We start from the raw sequence: 20,113 nt of genomic DNA on the forward strand, positions 1-20,113 counted from the left end.
TCCTTCCAATGAATACTCAGTGTTGATTTCCTTTAGGATTGACTGGTTTGATCTCCTTGCAGTCCAAGAGACTCTCAAGAGTCTTCTTTAGCACCACAATTCAAAAACATCACTTCTTCTACACTCAGCTTGTTTTATGTTCGAACTCTCACATCCATAATGACTACTGGAAAAATCACAGCTTTGAATATATGGACGTTTGTTGGCAAAGTGATATCTCAGCTTTTTAACACACTGTCTAGGTTTGTCGTAGCTTTTCTTCCAAGGTGCAAGTGTCTTCTACTTTCATGGCTGCAGTCACATTTGTAGTGATTTTGGAGCCCAAGAAAATACAATCTGTCATTGTTTCCACTTTATTTCCTTCTATTTGCCATGAAGTGGTGGGTCTGGATGCTATGCTCTTAGTTTTTTTAATGCTGAATTTTAAGCCAGTTTTTTCACTCTCCTCCGTCACCCTCATCAAGAAGCTCTTTAGTTCCTCTTGGCTTTCTCCCATTAGGGTGGTCTCATCTGCATATCTAAGGTTGTTGATATTTCTCCCAGCAATCTTGATTCCAACTTGAGGTTCATCCAGCCCAGCATTTCGCATGATGTACTCTGCACATATGTTAAATAAGCAGGGTGACTATATATAGCCTTGTACTCCTTCTCCACTTTTGAACCTGTCCATTGTTCATGTTCCATTCTAACTGTTGCTTCTTGACCTGCATACAGATTTCCCAGGAGGCAGGTAAGATGGTCTGGTATTCCCATCTCTTTAAGAATTTTCCACAGTTTTTTTTTTTTTTTTTTTGTGATTCACACAGTCAAAGGCTTTAGCATAGTCAATGAAGTGGAAGTCGATGTTTTTCCTTTTGAACTGTCAGATGTGGAACAATGCCTGGCTCTGTGGTCCTCTTGATGACAGGTGCTGTCTGGGAACAGGCTGGACCCAGATGAGGGTCTTAAAGGACACAGAAATACCTGCCAGTGTATTCTCCTATGCGTTAGTACAGATTCATTTTCAATTTACGCCATACATGGGTCCATGAGACAGCCTCACTGGCAGCTGATGTTTGTCTGGCTGTTTCCATTCATCATCAGTACTATGGTTCTCTCATTGCTCCAGGTCTAAGGTGGAGGTTTGGTAGTTTGCTGCTTGTGAGACCAGATTCATGTTGATCAAACATTTGCTTAGCCTTTACTAATATTCTGAGCCCTCCCATGTATATTAGGTTATTAAACTTGTTTCATTCAATCTTGGTGGTGGTTTAGTCACTAAGTTGTGTCTGACTCTTGAGACCCCATGGACTGTAGCTTGCCAGGCTCCTCTGTCCATGGGATTCTCCAGGCAAAAATCCTGGAGATTTCCTTCTCCAGAGGATCTTCCTGACCCAGGAATCGATCCCAGGTTTCCTTCATTGCAGGAAGATTCATGAAGTTCTGCAAGGTGCCTATTATGATTTTGTTTTTTTCTGCTGAGAAAACTGAGGCTTAGAGGTGATTAGCGAATTGCCTAAGACCTATAGGTGGTGACTAAGCCCCCATCAGCTAGTGTTCTCAAATGTGCCTAAGTATTTTCAAGTTAATTCCTGTGCACTCTCCTTAAGCCCCAACTGCCCAGTGAGTGACACTGACCTTGTCATCAGGATATTCTGTGCAATTCAACTTTGTGGAGCAGAAGATGGCAGAGGGGGCTCTCCATCCCTCCTGAGTTCCTTTCTCCAAGCTTGTTCACTGATCTTTTGACTATAAGGTGCTCTTGAGGTTGCCAACTCCCAAAGCCTCCAGTCTCCTGGCTCATTAAACATGCTGCTTTTGTGAGAAGTCACTTTCTATACATCTGTTGCCTTCTGGTTCCAGCATTGCACTGAGGATTGAACAGTGGACAAAAGCTAACAGCCATGCTCTCAGGAAGCTTTTTGAGTATAGGAGACAGCAAGGAAATACTGTCATATCAGAGCAGTAATAATCCCTCTAGGAAGCAAAGTAGGGCATGAGGGTTATGAATGATAGGGTACAGTGTTAGATGGAGAGAATAGAGGAGACCTCTCAAAAGAGGTAGCACTTGAGATGGAACTTCAATAATATGAGCAGAGTCTTATGGACACCTGGAAGGAAAATGTCAGAGGAAACAGAGAGTGCAAAGGCCTGGAGGTAGAAACAAGCTAGATGAACAAGAAGGCTGAATGACTGGAGCGGGTGAGGGAAGAGTGAAAGGAAACAAGATAAGATTGGTATCTGGGAGAAGTGGACACAACACTCAGATTGTGGTAAGGGGCTTTGGATTTTCAGTGTGATGGGAATCCCCGGAGGGTTTTTGAGCTAAAATGTGATACACCGTTTTAAAAGGCGCAGACTGAGCAATTTCACTTTCATGCATTGGAGAAGGAAATGGTAACCCACTCCAGTGTTCTTGCCTGGAGAATCCCAGGGATGGGGGAGCCTGGTGGGCTGCTGTCTATGGGGTCGCACAGAGTCGGACACGACTGAAGTGACTTAGCAGCAGCAGCAGCATATTGGTAACAGACTGGTATGTGGGGGTGGGGGGAACAGTAGAATAGACAAGCTAATAGGAGGCTGCTCTAGCAGACCTGGTTAGGCACATTGGTGGGATAGTGCTGTCAGAGTGGCTGAATTTAAAATCTATTTTGGTGGTAGAGAAGTTGTATTACAAGATAGAGTGAAAGGAATGCTATAATAGAGATAGAATGTGCTCTGAGGGAACAGGAAGGTGAATGATTGATGCTAACTTTGGTCAAAAGACTATAAAATTCAGGGGTTGAGAGGGGAAGTGGCCAGGGATCTGAGCTTTAAAAGAAATCCTCCAATTCATGTTCGTGTCTGTTCATGGTCAGTTTCCTAAGATTTTCCCCTTGCCCTTTCTCCCTCTGTGACTATTGGCTTCTTTGTGTTTATTGCTCCATAAGTGAGAAATCCTCCTTCAGTCTAGAGGCAGGGGTGGAAGAAGCATGCTTTTCTCTCAGTAGTTAAGACCATATGCCAAATTAGAATGGAGACCCAAGACTGTTTTTCCCTGTGGCCGTAATCATCAGATCACAGAGTGAACCTTCATTGCTCAGTGACTCATCAAAGCCAGGACAGTGAGGGAGTTTGGAAGTCTTTGTAACAGGAAACTTGTGAAATCCCCTAACCCAGGGAGCTCGGGCTTGGGGCCTAGAGGTCCAGTAAACCTTGCTCTGTGGGCCGTCTGATAACTTTCCGACCTGCTTTTTGTTGTTCAGTCACTAAGTCATGTCCAACTCTTTGTGATCCCATGGACTGTAGCATGCCAGGCTTTCTGTCCTCCATTATTTCCTGGAGTTTGCTCAAACTCATGTCCATGGAGTCAGTGATGCTATCTAACCATCTCATCCTCCGCCACCTCCTTCTCCTTTTGCTTTCAATCTTTCCCAGCATCAGGGTCTTTTCCAGTGAGGGCTCTTTGTACCAGGTGGCCAGAGATTTGGAACTTCAGCTTCAGCAACAGTCCTTCCAATGAATATTCAGGGTTGATTTCCTTTAGGACTGACTGTTTTGATTTCCTTGCAGCCCAAGGGACTCTCAAGAGTCTTCTCAAACACGACAATTTTAAAGCATCAATTCTTCAGCACTCACACTTCTTTATGGTCTAGCTCTCACATCCATACAGGACTACTGGAAAAACCATAGCTTTGAATATATGGAGCTTGGTCGCAAAGTGACATTTCTGCTTTTTATTATGCTATCTAGGCTTATCATAGCTTTTCTTCCAAGGAGCAAATGTCTTTTAATTTCAGACCTGCTAGGGAAGAGCGTTTCCAGTCATTACTCCTCAGACTGAGGTAACTTCTGTGAGTGTTTGTTTCTGTCCTTCAGGGCTCTTTTTACCTGGCTCACCATTTTCTCAGGCTTGACTAAACATTCCTTTGTGATATAGATACAAACATCATCATGACAAAAGGCTTAAGATTCCAGATGCACTCAGTCTATCAGGGCCCTGATAGACTCTCATGCAGAGTTATTCTATTAACAAATCTGTTTCCAATGTCAATGCTTCATGCAGAGTATGAATATGTTCCTATATTGTCAAGTGTCATTAGCTGACATTGATAGGAGAGTATCCTATTTTGGGGAGGAATAAAAGCAGTCTGTCTGAATTTTCCTTGGAGCACTTGTCAACTATTAGCAAATTTATTGTAAGTTATAAATGTGTGTATCCTGAACTGGATTTTAAGCAGTTGGAGAACAGTGTGTCTTACTCATATTTTTTTTTTTCTTCCAGGATTAGAATAGTCATAATCAGACCATGCTTCTTTTTTTTTGTAAAACAATCAGAAAACATTATACTGAAATGTGTGCGTCTATTAAAAAAAAAAAAAAAGCAAATTTGCTGGTGCCATAATTTAACCTGTTTCATTGGGATAAACTAATATTCAATGCTGCTTGGTATAATTTCAAGTTTGAGCTTTTAATTATTTTTACTCCATTTGTAGAGACTGATGAGGAATTCTAAACAGCTCATGGCATTAAATGGCATTTGTTGTTCCATAAATCTTGATACTCAAAAAGGAATGCTAAGTAGACTAGCAAAACTCTAAAACAATGAACAGATAAGCTCACTTCTTTCTCAAATATTTGGTACAGAAAACACATGGTCATACAAAAGCAAAAGGAAAATGACAGAAAGGAAAGCTCTCTTGCTTTGGGATCTATACGAATTATGGATATTTTCAAGCCAAAGATGGATTATTTAGAGACAGTGCTTTTTCATATCAAGTAACCCTCTTTATGAATAAAACGTGGCAAAGCGTCAAACTGAATATTTGTCAAGTTGTTTAAATATTCTGTGCCTTAGCTCCTTTAGATAAGAAATGGAAAGCATAGTTACAAAGTTATTGAAATATTCAACAAGATGTAACTGTAAAAGAATTTAGTACTGTGCCTGAATTCACAGTGAGCACTCTAACAGGACTATTATGATAGTATGGTAAGTGCTCAGTAACTTTATATTGCCTGAATGGAGTGTTGTTGGGAAGAGAGGTCTGTTGGCATAAGTGAAATCCTGTGACTGTCGCAGGGCAACAGGCAAGAGCTAGTGACCTTCATCCCAGGTCCATTCCTTTCCTAACAGGTCAGGGCTGGGGCTGTGGTTGGTGAAAAATGTCAAGGTTTTTTTGGGTGTGCCAAAAAAAACCCCAGGGCGCTAGTCTATGAAGGGTATTGCCAAATATCGAGGACCTCCTCCTCCAAGTATTGAGGTAGAAATTGCTGGGCAGTCAGTGTAGGACTGTGAGACCTCGGTCTTGTTTTCAATAAACATCTCACTCCATTAACCTTGAGCTAATACTGTTTGTCCCAAACTCCTGGAATGTGTCCTTGGACTGATAAATTATCAGCACTCAGATCCAAGGAAGTGTGGTAATTAACTTCTGTTCCATATGCCTGAGGGAAAAACAACTGGTGGTCATTCATGTCTAGCCCATACATCTGCTACTGCTGCTTCTAAATCACTCCAGTCGTGTCCGACTCTGTGCAACCCCATAGATGGCAGCCCACCAGGCTCCCCCGTCCCTGGGATTCTCCAGGCAAGAACACTGGAGTGGGTTGCCATTTCCTTCTCCAATGCATGAAAGTGAAAAGGGAAAGTGAAGTCACTTAGTCGTGTCCGACTCCTAGCGACCCCATGGACTGCAGCCCACCAGGCTCCTCCGTCCATGGGACTCTCCAGGCAAGAGCAGTGGAGTGGGGTGCCATCGCCCATACATCTGGTCCACTGTAAAGTGGCCAAGGGGCGTGAAAAAGGGTGGCAACTTAATCTGAGGATCAAGAGAAGCCATAAAGATTTTAAGTTAAACATTTTGACCTTTAAACTGGTTAGAAATGACATATTTTAAGAATGGGAGCCAACCAAAAATGTACAGATTAATACTGGTAAGGTTATAAACTGTTGTTAAGTCCCACCTTTGGGAGGACTTGTTACTCTTTCTCAGTGTCTATGCTGAGAACTTTGTAGTTTCCTTCTCTTTAATAAATCCTATTTGCTTGCTACAATGAGTGTTTGTGTGTTTGTGAAGTTCACTCTTTGGTTCTGCGAACAAGAACTCAGATTCCTGTTTCAGCATCATGAGGAATGTCAAAGGCTGAAACTTTTAATGTCTGGGCCACTTGTCTGATAAGCTCTATCCTATCAGCTCAAGTCATGAAATGGAGCAGAATAAATTGACACTCAGTCCTAATCCATTTCTACCTTATTAACTTTTTGAAATGTGACTTTTGGTTGCTGTTTTGTAATTTCTATCTAGTCACATGGTACAGAGTGTCATAAGCAGCCTTGCCAGGCAGAACAAACTCCCTCTGGTGTGAAGGTTGGGTCTTCTTCAGGACAGACCTCTAGTGACAGGTTTGGGGAATTCTGAATAAAGATAAAATAAGGCCTGTGGTTGCCTCTCTCGGGTACCCAGATACTACACATGCTTCAGGTATGTGTGAGTGCCTGCTTTTCTTGTCAGGACCAGAACCTGAGAGTTTCCCAACAGCTTCCATATCAGCTTTACTCTTGGCACAATTTAATTGGAGATAAAGATGACTCCTAGTTGTAGATTTCTTGATACTTTATCTTGTTTAATATTCACCAAAAGCCTGAAATAAGTATTATCTCCTTTATCCACATGAAAGTACAGAGGTTAAAGTAACTTCCAAGGTCATAGGATAGGAAGGATTTAAACATAATCGTTTAAGCTTCAGCTATACCACTCACCTCCCAGTAGGTGTCTCATTTATTAAAAAGTGAGCTTGCAATGTTACATGAAAATAATTTTAATTAGTATACTGTTGAGCCTGTTCTAGTCCTTTGACCATTCTCTGATCACTCATTTAATAGCTTTTGTTAATAAAGGAAATAAAGTGTTAATAATTTCAGAACAACTATTTTCTGGTAGCTGAGAAAATTTGTACCATGTAACATTGTACCATGTAATATTGAAACATTTTCTAGTGATACCGTACATGTAGAAAGCACTTTAAACATTTCGTGACTTTCACCTTTTTTGAGCTGTGATGAAGAAATTTTATATAAGTGAGGATGTGTTATCCTTCAAAGCGTGCACTGTTGGAGGTCAAATATTTATTTCAACTTACGTCACCATTGATCCCTCACTTTGGGAATTATTTTCAGACCGAGTTAACAAGCTGTGAAAGAATCTGTCTCATTTTAAAAATAATTTCATCTACTACTGAGACTACAAATACATGTGTAACATTCACTAAAGATCTGTTGCCCAGCTCATTTATATTCAAGATCATATGCTTTAGAGATGATGTGGGAAATTGAGATCTGTTGATTAAGATTTCTCCATTTACTACATATGGCATGCCTAATTAAAAATTGGAAATATTTTTATCCACTAAAGCCCACCCACTTTCTTCCATTTTGCTTGACATTGTCAAGAGTGTTTCACCTTCAGACATGTCTAAATACAGTTTAGTTGGACCCAGTATGGAATATATAATCTGCACTACTGTTTAGAAGCAGTACTCCAGATCCTACTTTTGAATTTTTATAAATATTAATAGTTCAATTTCATATTTGTTAAATGGCACTCATGTGGCTTTTCTCAAAATTTCAGTTCTTGAAGTATTGAGAGAAATTAGATTTTTTCCCCCTTCTCTATAAAGATGGAGGTGGTCATGTCCAACTCTTTTGCAACCCCATGGACTGTAGCCCTCCAGGCTCCTCTGTCCATGGGATTTCCTAGGCAAGAATACTGGAGTGGATTGCCATTTCCTTCTCCAGGGGATCTTCCTGACCCAGGGATTGAACCCAGGTCACCTGTGACTGAGCCACAGGGAGCCTCCCCCGACTAAAGATGAGATGAGGATAATTGTCTAAGGCACTACCCAGAAAGGGGCCCTGTGATGCTCAGTGTGGGCTTTGAACCAGATGTCTTTAAGCTCTGACTCTACCACTGTTTGTTACCAGTCTTAACAGAAAATACCTGACCTTTCTGTGACTCATTTTTATCGTTGCTTTCTTGGTCTCTGTTTTGCTGTTAGAACTCTATTGGTGTATTGCTTTGCTGGGTAATCTCTTTTTCCTTTTCTGGTAACTTAGAAGTTTTTGTTTTTGTTCCATTTGATAGATATTGTTTAACCTGCTCAGGAGTTCTGGTGCTTATTCAATCTGAGATTTCATGTATTTTACTAATTCAGAAAGCTTCACAGTCATTACCTCTTTGAATATTGCTCTCCTTCATTCTCATTTTTTAAAACCTCCTAATAGACATTTGTTGAATGCTCTCCTTCTGTTCTCCATCTTTTAACATCTCTTAGAGTTGTATCATTTTATCACTTACACATCTTGGGTTATTTCCTCAGCTCTTTTTTAATTGATTATACATTGACTGGATTGAGTTAGTTGTTTTTTACCTCAACTAGATTTTAAATATCAGTGAAAAGCATACGCATTTCTAGAAGTCCTATTTCTAGATTTCTTGTATTTCTTGTGATTCCTTGTGTTTGTTTCCATTCTTTTATCTCTTCAGGCATTCTAAGCTTATTCCAATTATTTGTCATTCTCAGAGGCTATTCATTTTACTTATTCTGTCCACTGCTTATTTTCTAGCATATGTCATCATTTTTGACTGGGACCCTCATGTATGTCATTTCTTCCCCCTGTAGGCATTTCCCATGGCACTGATTCAGAGCAGGTTTTCATTTTCTCATACTGTTTGTCTCTGTGGTACCAGCTTGAATTTTCATCACTTATGGGCATTATAAGTTGGACTCAAACCTCCAGATAATATAGGCTTGAGGTTTTGATTGAGGTAATTTTTAAAAAAACGTATCCAAAATCCAAGATAGTAAAAATATTATTGCTATCTCCCTGTGACAGTAGGCAGATTTTTATCTGTTCCCCATTTCCTAAGGCTATAGCACTTTGAGGGTCCTGGCTTTATCCAAGGATTTACATTTCAATTTCTGATCTCATGCAGGTCCGATCACCTGCGTGGACATTAGGACCTGAGCCCCTGGCAATTAGAGGAGACCTCCCTGGTTCTGTCTCCTCCTGCATAGTAGTCCTGTTGAGCCCTGGCTATCGCAGTGTCAATGTGTGTGTATTTCCCACTATTTTATTTTATGCTCAAGGCTTTTTCTTATTTTTCCTAACAACCTCAATAATGTATTTAAAAATGCTTTTTCTTTCTCCAGAATTTCTAAGCATTTGCAGTGGGAGTAGTTATTTTTTAGTTCGGTCTATCATATTCATAAAATCATATAGTGTTATCTTGAAGATTAAATGAAATTTTGCATGTATGGAATTTGGTACCTGATGGTAAGTTTGATATTTTCAGTATTAGCCATTATGACAGGACAATTTGCATAGAGTCTAAATGAACTTCAGATTACTGCAAAGAGGACGAGTTACTTGAGCACATATTTTTGGTTATTTCTACACACAGTTTCTTGATGAGCATATGTCAAGTTCCTAACACTGTTCCTGGAAGATCTCCACTTCCTTAGCACAGCCTCCCAGCAGAAGATAGCTATCTCCAGTGGCTTGCTTTTGTCAGCCTTCTCTTAACCATTTCACCATGATCTTAACCATTTCATCATCTTTTCACAATAGCTTTATGGAGGAAACAATTTAATTCTTTGCCTGTGATGGTTAGCGTTAGTCACTCAGTCGTGTCCAACTCTTGCGACCCCAGTAGTGCCCGAGGCTCCTCTGTCCATGGGGATTCTCCAGGCAAGGATACCAGAGTGAGAAGCCATTGCCTTCCCAACCCGGTATTGAACCCAGACCTCCTCCTGCATTGAAGGCAGGTTCTTACCATCAGAGCCACCACGGAAGCCCCCCTACAATGATACATAATGCCAAGTATATCTTTCATTAAGATACAAGTGAAATTAACATGATTTTCAAAAGTGACAGATTTTTTTTTTCACAATAAAATGAAACCTGAGATCATTGGAGGGCAATGAACAAAGATAAGATTTAATGTTAGCCCTTTTTGACTATGCCTGTCCATTTACCACAATTAATGTCACAGGTTATTGATGCTGAATATTACAGTGTTTTGAAAATAATTAACTTTTTAAAGTCAGGGGATATTAAGAAATGTATTCTAGATTCTTTAGCACAAAGCATCCTTCCTGCTTTTAGGAATTTTTCAGATTTTTGCAAAAATATGTATTATTACACTCCAGTATTCTTGCCTGGAGAATCCCATGGACAAAGGAGCCTGGTGGGCTACAGTCCATGGGGTCGCAAAGAGTCAGACACAACTGAGCGACTAACACACACACACACACATACCCATGAAGGCTTCCCTGGTGGCTCAGACGGTAAAGCGTCTGTCTACATTTCGGGAGACCCAGGTTCAAGCCCTGGGTTGGGAAGATCCCCTGGAGAAGGAAATGGCAATCCACTCCAGGACTATTGCCTGGAGAATCCCATGGACAGAGGAGCCTGGTAGGCTACAGTCCATGGGGTCGCAAAGAGTCGGACATGACTGAGCGACTTCACTTTCACTTTCTATACCCATGAAAGTAGTGTTTTTAACAAAATAGAATTATTATAATCAACCAAAAATTGAACTAGCCTATAAGCAAAAACTGAGAATAGTTAATGTTTAGTCTTTTCATAGAATATTTCATTGTCCTTAATTATGCAAACAAAATAATGTAGAATCACCAAGCTATATTCAGAGTAAAATGATTCACTGCAAATGGTTTATTAACAACAAAGAATAAAAATAGACTAGGTATTCTATTAAAAACTCTAGACAAACTAGAAATTAAGCTAAGGAAAATAAGAGATAGAATCAAATATAGGATAAAAGCATAAAAATAAAGCCACGAGTAGGCTTTTTGGAAAGACCAGTAAATATCTCAAATCCTGGCAATGCAAATAATGGAGAGACCACCCATACAGAGTGTTTGAATGAAGGGATAGAACAGAAATATTAAAGCAATTAAACATAGAAGTGATAAAATAAAAAATGCGAAGTGAAATTTTGAAAATACCAGCTACTAAAAACCTTAAGTAGCAAATATAAGTAATGATCACTCTAGATTTTAAGGATTCACTATTAGGTTTCAGCCTGGAGTACCTCACATGTGAGTTCTTTCAGATCATTCTTAAGCTATTAAAACTATTCCAGATTTCTGTTAGAAATCTTCGAGTTAAGGCATGTATATTCTCATCATTTTCTTAATAACTGACAGAAATGGTAGGAAGAATATAAGTCATCATCTACATCATCACAATAAAAGAAGGGATAATGTCTACAACAACCTCAAATTATAAAGCACTGGCCAGATTTTGCTGAGAGCTGAGAGGTACTCTTGACCTGCAAAATAAGGAATGGAATTCTTATGGGAGATGTGGACTGTCCCTGTAGAGACTTGGTTCAAAACCACAAAAATGCAAGGAAGTACAGCTGAACAATATACCTTATTATGGCATTTCCAGGCATTTCTACTTTCTCTGAACAGCCCTCCTAGTTGAAGTAGGTACCTGGGGTAGGGTAGAGGAACCCAAGAAAAGGAAAGTTGCAGTTACAGATTGCATCAGAGAGGTTACAGGGCCATATAATAGTTAATAATGTTAACCTTTATACAACAATTAGTATGTGAGAGGTGCTACTCGAGACTAAATGTTATCTTGCTAAATTTTCATAACCTATCAAACAGTTATTACTATCCCCATTTTACAGATGGAAAAAAAAAGATACAGAAGTAAAAATACTAGTTACCGAACCTTGAGCTAGCAAGTAGCATGCCTGCTAAGTTCCTTCAGTTGTGTTTGACTCTCTGTGACCCTATGAACTGTAGCCCGCGAGGGTCCACCATCCATGGGATTCTCCAGGCAAGAATACTGGGTGGGTTGCCATGCCCTTCTCCAGGGAATCTGCCTGATCCAGGAATTGAAACTGTGTTTCCTCTGTCTCCTGCATTGACAGGCATTTTTTTTTTTTTTATCACTAGCACCACCTGGGAAGTTCCAGAGTCTGTATTTTTCATTATAACCCTCTGTGACTTGCCTTCTCCTTCCTTCCATTTCTATTATACTTTTCCCTAGGTCAATAAGATAGTGAGAAGGTAAAGGAGATCAAAGGGGAAACTGCAGATTGCCAGGTCACATCGTATTCTTCCATAGAATGTTCTTCATCTGAAATCTAGCAGATAAATTATACAAAATTGGGTAAAAGTATTAAAAGGAAATCAATGATATATGTTGTAAAATGAATTGCCTGAAGAAAGATAGGAAGGGTTCACTTTAGTAATTCTCGCTTTTTTGTTATCCAATAAAGTATAGATAATGTCATTCTAAAAATAAGAAAAGCTCAGATGATTATATGATAACAGGATAATCTGAAAAGCCAGTTGGAAAAGCTCAGAAGGAATAGAAAAGAAACCTTACACATTACAGAATGAAAGTAACAAAAGGTAGAGAAATAACAAACTCAAGCAAAGATAGAATGGATGGCTTGGAAGATCATCTGAAATGGAGCAATAAGAATAAAGGTTTATTAAAGATTTGTTGTTATTGTTCGGTTGCTCAGTTGTGTCTGACTCTTTGTGACCCCATGGACTGCAGCACACCAGGCTTCCCTGTCCTTAACTATCTCCTGGGGCTTGCTCAAACTCATGTCCATTGAGTTGGTGATGTCATCCAAATTTCTCACCCTCTGTGTTCCCCTTCTCCTCCTGCCATCAATCTTTCCCAGCATCAGGGTCTTTTCCAATGAGTCAGTTCTTTGCATCAGATGGCCAAAGTATTGGAGCTTCAGCTTCAGCATCATTGTTTCCAATGAATATTCAGCATTTATTTTTTTTTAGGATTGACTGGTTTGATTTCCTTGCAGTCCATGGGACTCTCAAGAGTCTTCTCCAACACAACAGTTCAAGAGCATCAGCTCTTCAGTGCTCAGCTTTCTTTAGGGCTTCCCTTATAGTTCAGCTGGTAAAGAATCTGCCTTCAATGCAGGAGACCCTGGTTCAATTCCTGGGTGAGGAAGATCCCCAGGGGAAAGGATAGGCTACCCACTCCAGTATTCTTGGTCTTCCCTGTGGCTCAGATGGTAAAGATACTGCCTGCAATGTGGGAGACCTGGGGTCAATCCCTGGGTTGGGAAGATCCCCCGCGAAGGGAAAGGCTACTTACTCCAGTATTGTGGCCTAGAGAATAGTCCATGGGGTCACAAAGACTTGGACAGGACCGAGCAACTTTCACTTTCAGTCTTCTTTATGGTCCAACTCACATCCATACATGACTGCTGGAAAAACCACAGCTTTGACTGCATGGACCTTTGTCAGCAAAGTGATGTCTCTGCTTTTTAATATGCTGTCTAGGTTTCTCATAGCTTTTCTTCCAAGAAGCAAGTGTCTAATTTCATGGTTGCAGTCAACATCTGCAGTGATTTTGGAGCCCTCCCAAAATAAAGTCTCTCACTGTTTCCATTGTTTCCCCATCTATTTGCCATGAAGTGATGGGACCAGATGCCAAGATTTTCATTTTTTGAAAGTTGAGTTTCAAGCCAGTTTTTTCACTCTCTTCTTTCACCTTCATCAAGAGGCTCTTTAGTTCCTCTTTGCTTTCTGCCATAAGGGTGGTGTCATCTGCATATCTGAGGTTATTGATGTTTCTCTGGGCAATCTTGATTCTAGCTAGTGATTCATCCAGCCTGGCATTTCTCATGATGTACTCTGATATAAGTTAAATAAGCAGGGTGACAGTGTGCAGCCTTGACATACTCCTTTCCCAATTTGGAACCAGTCTATTGTTCCATGTCAGGTTCTAATGTTTGCTTCTTGACCTGCATACAAATTTCTCAGGAGGCAGGTCAGGTGGTCTGGTATTCCCATCTCTTTAAGAATTTTCCACAGCTGGTTGTGATCCACACAGTCAAAGGCTTTAGCATAGTCAACGAAGCAGAAGGAGATGTTTTTCTGTAATTCTCTTGCTTTTTCTATGATCAAACAGATGTTAGCAATTAGATATCTGGTTCCCCTGCCTTTTCTAAATCAACCTTGAAGATCTGGAAGTTTTTGGTTCACTTACTCTGGAAACTTAGCTTGGAGAATTTTGAGCATTACTTTGCTAGCATGTGAAATGAGTGAAATTGTGTGTTAGTTTGAACATTCTTAGGCATTTCCCTTCTTTGGGATTGGAATGAAATCTGACCTTTTCCAGTCCTGTGATCACTGCTGAGTCTTCCAGATTTGTGGCATATTGAGTACGGAACTTTCACAGCATCATATTTTAGGATCTGAAATAGCTCAGCTGAAGTTCCATCACCTCCACTAGCTTTGTTTGTAGTGATACTTCCTAAGGCCCACTTCGCACTCCAAGATGTCTGGCTCTAAGTGATGATCACACCATCATGGATATCTGGGTCATTAAGATATATTATTTTTTTTGTATAGTTCTTCTGTGTACTCTTACCACTTCTTCTTAATCTCTTCTGTTTCTGTAGGTCCATACTGTTTCTGTCTCTTCTTGGGCCCATCTTTGCATGAATGTTCCCTTGAAGTGAAATGAAGTGAAAGTCGTTCAGTCATGTCCAACTCTGTGACCCCATGGATTATTCTGTCCATGGAATTCTTCAGTCCAGATAACTAGAGTGGGTATCATTCCCTTCTCCAGGGGATCATCCCAACCCAGGGATCGAACCCAGGTCTCCCACATTGCAGGTGTATTCTTTACCAGCTGAGCCACAAGGGAAGCCTGAAACATTCCCATATGCTACTGCTAAGTCACTTCAGTCGTGCCTGACTCTGTGTGACCCCAGAGATGGTGGCCCACCAGGCTCCCCCGTCCCTGGGATTCTCCAGGCAAGAACACTGGAGTGGGTTGCCATTTCCTTCCTCTAATTTTCTTGAAGAGATCTCTAGTCTTTCCCATTGTGTTGTTTTTCTCTATTTCTTTGCATTGATCACTTAGAAAGGTTTTCGTATTTCTCCTTGCTATTCTTTGGAACTCTGCATTTAGATGCATTTAGGTGGGTGTACCTTTCCTTTTCTTCATTGCTTTTGTTTCTCTTCTATTCTCAGCTTTTGTAAGGACTCCTCAGACAACCATTTTGCCTTTTGCATTTCTTTTTCTTGGTGCTGATTTTGGTCACTGCCTCCTGTATGATGTTACAAGCTTCCATCCATAGTTCTTCAGGCACTCTGTCTGTCAGATCTAATCCCTTGAATTTGCCACTTCCACTGTATAATCATAAGGGAGTTGATTTAGATTATGCCTGAATGGTCTAGTGGTTTTCCCTACTTCAGTTTAAGTCTGGATTTTGCGATAGGAGTTCACGATCTGAGCCACAGTCAGCTCCTGGTCTTATTTTTGCTGACAATATATAGCTTGTCCATCTTAGGCTCAAAGAAAATAATCAATCAAATTTTGGTATTGACTATCTGATGATGTCCATGTGTAGAGTCTTCTCTTGTGTTGTTGGAAGAGGGTATTTGCTATGACCAGTGCATTCTCTTGGCAAAACTCTGTTATCCTTTGCCCTGCTTCACTTTGTACCCCAAGGCCAAACTTCCCTGTTACTCCAGGTATCTCTTAACTTCCTACTTTTGCATTCCAGTCCCCTATGATGAAAAGGATATTTTTTTTGGGTGTTAGTTCTGGAGGGTCTTATAGGTCTTCATAGAGCCATTCAACTTCAGCTTCTTTGACATTAGTATTTGGGGCATAGATTTGGATTACTGTGATATTGAATGGTTTGCCTTGGAAACAGGGGTCATTCTATCATTTATTATAGACACAAAAGGTAAATAAGGGAGGTCTAAAATATGCACAACTGGTATTTTTGAAAATGAGGACATAACAGATTGAACAGACTCAAATATTAGGTGTCAAGGAGGATGAATTTCAAGAATGCAGTGAGATTCAATACTAGAAAAAGTAGTTAATTACTTTTTACATTATCAATAAAAAATATATTGATAAATGCTAAAAAGGCATTTGAAATTTGAAACACATTCTGATTTAAAAAAGATAAATTTAGTGAAATAAGATTAGATGAAATTGATATGTAAAAAATAATCTCAAGCTATCAGGCATGTTTAGTTGTTGAAAGACTAGATTTCGTCTCATTAAAACCACTATAAGAGCAAAGCTTCTGTTCAGTTCAGTTCAGTTGCTCAGTCATGACTGACTCTTTGTGACCCCATGGACTGCAGCACATTAGTCTTCCCTGTCCATCACCAACTCTGGAAGCTTGCTCAAACTCATGTCCATTGAGTTGGTGATGTCATCCAGCCATCTCATCCTCTGTCATCCCCTTCAGTCTGTCCCAGCATCAGGGTCTTTCCTAATGAGTCAGCTCTTTGCGTCAGGTAGCCAAAGAATTGGAATTTCAGCTTCAGCATCACTCCTTCCAATGAATATTCAGGACTTATCTCCTTTATGATTGACTGGTTGGATCTCCTTGCAGTCCAAGGGACTCTCAAGAGTCTTATCCGGCACCACGGTTCAAAAGCATCAATTCTTTGGCATTCGGCTTTCTTTATGGTCCAGCTCTCACATCCATACATGACTGCTAGAATGTGGTTCACTGGAGAAGGCAATGGCAAACCACTTCAGTATTCTTGCCTTGAGAACCCCATAAACTGTATGAAAAAGTGAAAAAAAGCTTCTGGTATTAATTACTATTTACCTTTATTCTTTAATATTAGCCAATTCAATTAGATGAGAAAAATGATTATATTAAAAACATAAATGATAAAGAAGTAATGTTGACTCACATTTTAAATGGTTATAATGAATAAGCATATCAATAAAAATATGTAAAGTCTAGAAATAGAAGAAAATATAGTAATTCTGTGAAAATACTTAGCCTTGATAGTAATCAAAGGCACGCAATTTAAGACAATAAAGGCTTTTTCCTATTAAATTACAAAACTAAGCTTAATAGAAATATTCAAAATTGCCACTTGTGAAACAAACATTCTTAGGTACTTTCAGTAAGACTACGTGTTTGTACAGCCTTTCAGAAGTCTTGGAAATAGTATTAAAAATGTTACTACAGTTTGATGCAAGCATTTCACCTCTAGATGTTTCTCCTGAGGAAATAATTGGGTAAGTGTCCAATATAAGCAAGAATGTGCCTTAAACATTTTGTTTTTTTAATAACAGGAAATTACAGATACCTGGTTTGGTTATGATCTATTGTTAAGAAACTGGTCAGAAGGTTTTGTTTAATTTTACTATTAAAAAAAGATTGAGAGGAGTGGGAGGGAAAGTGGATCCCCGAGCCCTGAACGAGCAGATAGCGTGGGTGTGGCCCTTATCCACCTCCCCTGTCCCCCAGGAATGCCAGTGGGGTGATGCGCTGAGACCTCATTTTTCTCATTCCCCTCGTGGTGCCTCTTCACCCACAGGTTTCTTCATGGGCTGGACTGTAGTTGTGCTGGTCAGAAGGTCAGCGGCTTGGCTGCCAGTTACTACCTGATCCGGGCCCCCTGTCCCCGCCAGGTGGTCTGGGTGGAGGGCAGCGAGCACCTGGGAGGCTGGATCCGCTCAGTATGAGGGCCAGATGGTGTTATTTTTGAACTTGGACCTCAAGGAATTTGGCTGGGGGGCAGCCCTGGGAGTCTGGACCCTGGTTTCTGAGCTTGGCTTGAACTCAGAAGTGTTGCCTGTCCTGGGAGGCCATCCAGGTGCCCAGAGCAGGTTCCTGTATGTAGGTGGTGCTCTACCTGCCTTGCCCTCTGGCATCAGGGGGCTCCTCCGCCCTTCACCTCCCTTCTCCAAACTTCTGTTCTGGGCTGGACTGAGGGATTTGACCACCCCTAGTGGCAAAGACCCTGATGAGACTGTACACAGTCTTGCCCAGCGTGCCTTGCTTCTAAGGTGACATCTTTTGCAGTGGAGTGTTTGAGGTCACAGCATTAGCTCAGCATCAGGTCCTGTTTCCCAGTCTCTTCCAAGCTGAGCAAACCCATCGTTCCATATTACTGGGGCCGCTGCTGGGGGCAGGGTGGGGCCCACAGCTGGGTTCAGCACTTACTCGCCAAGCTCAGGCTGAGTGCATCATGATGCCAGTAGTCACTCCATGGAGGGCTGGAGACAATGCCCCAGGCCCTCAACACCCACCTGACTAGTAGGGGTGTCAGTGTTCTCCAAGGCCAGCCTGTCTGTGGGCTCAGTCTCCAGGCAGAAGGTGCTGGAAGGTGTCTCTAGGGGACAGCAGCCTGGAGGCGGACCACATTATTAGTGCCATTCCAGCTTCAGTGCTCAGCAAGCTGCTCTCTGCTGAGGCTGCACCTCTGGCCTGTGCCCTGAGTACCATCACTGCTGTGTCTGTGGCTGTGGCAAATCTGCAGTACCAAGGAGCTCGTCTACCTGTCCAGGGATTTGGACATTTGGTGCCATCCTCAGAAGACCCAGTCATCCTGGAAATTGTGTATGACTCCATTGCTTTCCCTGAGCAGGATGGAAGCCCCCCTGGCCTCAGAGTGACTGTGATGTTGGGAGGTTCCCGGTTACAGACACTAGAAGCCAGGGGCTGTCTTATCTCAGGAACTGTTCCAACAGGAGGCAGAGAAAGCTACTGCGACTCAAGTAGGACTGAATGAGCTACCAAGTCACTGCTTGGTCCATCTACACCAGAATTCTATCCCCCAGTATACATTAGGTCACTGGCAAAAATTGGAGTCAGCTACCCAATTCCTGGCTGCTCAGAAGCTGCCTTTGACTCTGGCCGGAGCCTCCTATTAGGGCCTTGCTGTCAATGATTGTATGGAGAGTAGGCTTCAGGCAGCAGCCTGTGTCTTGGGCACAGAACCTTAAAGTTGGTCCTCAGCTCCCACTTCTTGCCCCTGGTGGCAGGGATTCTCTCACCCATGAGAATAAAAGTTGCTGAAGCTTGAAAAAAAGAAAGCTTGGAAGTACTGCTGCTGCTGCTGCTGCTGCTAAGTCGCTTCAGTCGTGTCCGACTCTGTGCGACCCCATAGACAGCAGCCCACCAGGCTCCCCCATCCCTGGGATTCTCCAGGCAAGGATACTGGAGTGGGTTGCCATTTCCTTGGAAGTACACAGAACAAAAATTGTGTATATCTAGGTGGCAGGATGAGTTTAATTTACATTTTATGATTTCTTCAATCATCTATTTGTATAAAAGTTTGTAAGAACTTTTAAATATATCATGTTACATAGAGAAAACAATATATATACATATATGTATTTATTATTTGATTCCAGATGCCAATAAAAATGCTTAGGAAAAAACCCTGAAATTTAAAATGTTAATGGTAGCTGCCTCTGGGAAATGAAATTATGAATGATCATTATTCTTCATATGCATCTTCCTGTACTTTTCCAAACTTTTTTCTTTTCTGTAATTAAAAAAAAAAGCAAATTCCAAAAGCAGAGTAAGAAACATGAAGGAAAGTAACCTTTACCCTATTCATTAAATTAAAATTTGCTCTTTTTTTTGTTAGTTCCTTAATCCTTGATTTTAAGTGTAATCCCAGTAGGGGGCTCATTTGAATTGTTTCACTTTCACATCCATATTTTATATTTCCTCCAGGAGACTTATTTTGAGGAAATATACAAATTAAGACTATATTTTAAGAAATGAAAGTTAAAAAACCACCTCACAGTCCCATGCTTCTGATCATTTCAATTTTCAGTTCTCTTGGACCAGACACAGGACTGTCTCTCTTCATGGTTTTCATTTCATCAATTTGAAGTTGAAGTAATGAAATGGGAATAAAAAGATTATCTATACTGAAATAAAGCTTAATGGAGCTCCATGTTCCTCCTCCTGTATTTTCTCCTTAAATTGTAATGTTATCATTTATCTTAGTTTGATTAAGAAAAGAAACCTTCTTGCCCCACCCTCCTGCTGCCTATTATAACCCTCCATTTCATACAGCTCCTCAGAACACTCTTCTAGTTGCTGGATGGCTTCTCCTTTTTTCTCCCTTTCTTTTCTTACACTATATCCTTTGGAATAACCCTGCCCCATTAGGGAGAGATGATGTTCAAGAAGTAGCCAAAGCCAGGTCAGTGGTGATGCTCAGTCATGTACAACTCTTTGTGACCCCATGGGCTATAACCCAACAGGTTCCTCTGTCCATGGAATTTTCCAGGCAAAAGTACTGGAGTAGGTTGCCATTCCCTTCTCCAGGGGATCTT

The 20,113-nt window shown here is 40.9% G+C and overlaps 1 pseudogene; it reads left to right on the forward strand.

The window, feature by feature from the left end:
- The first annotated feature begins 16,988 nt into the window (after window positions 1-16,988).
- Window positions 16,989-18,763, forward strand: LOC102271528 (protoporphyrinogen oxidase-like; annotated as a pseudogene).
- The last annotated feature ends 1,350 nt before the right edge of the window (window positions 18,764-20,113 follow it).

Source organism: Bos mutus, chromosome 26 (genome assembly GCF_027580195.1).
Source record: "Bos mutus isolate GX-2022 chromosome 26, NWIPB_WYAK_1.1, whole genome shotgun sequence".
NCBI classification, from domain to species: Eukaryota; Metazoa; Chordata; class Mammalia; order Artiodactyla; family Bovidae; genus Bos; species Bos mutus.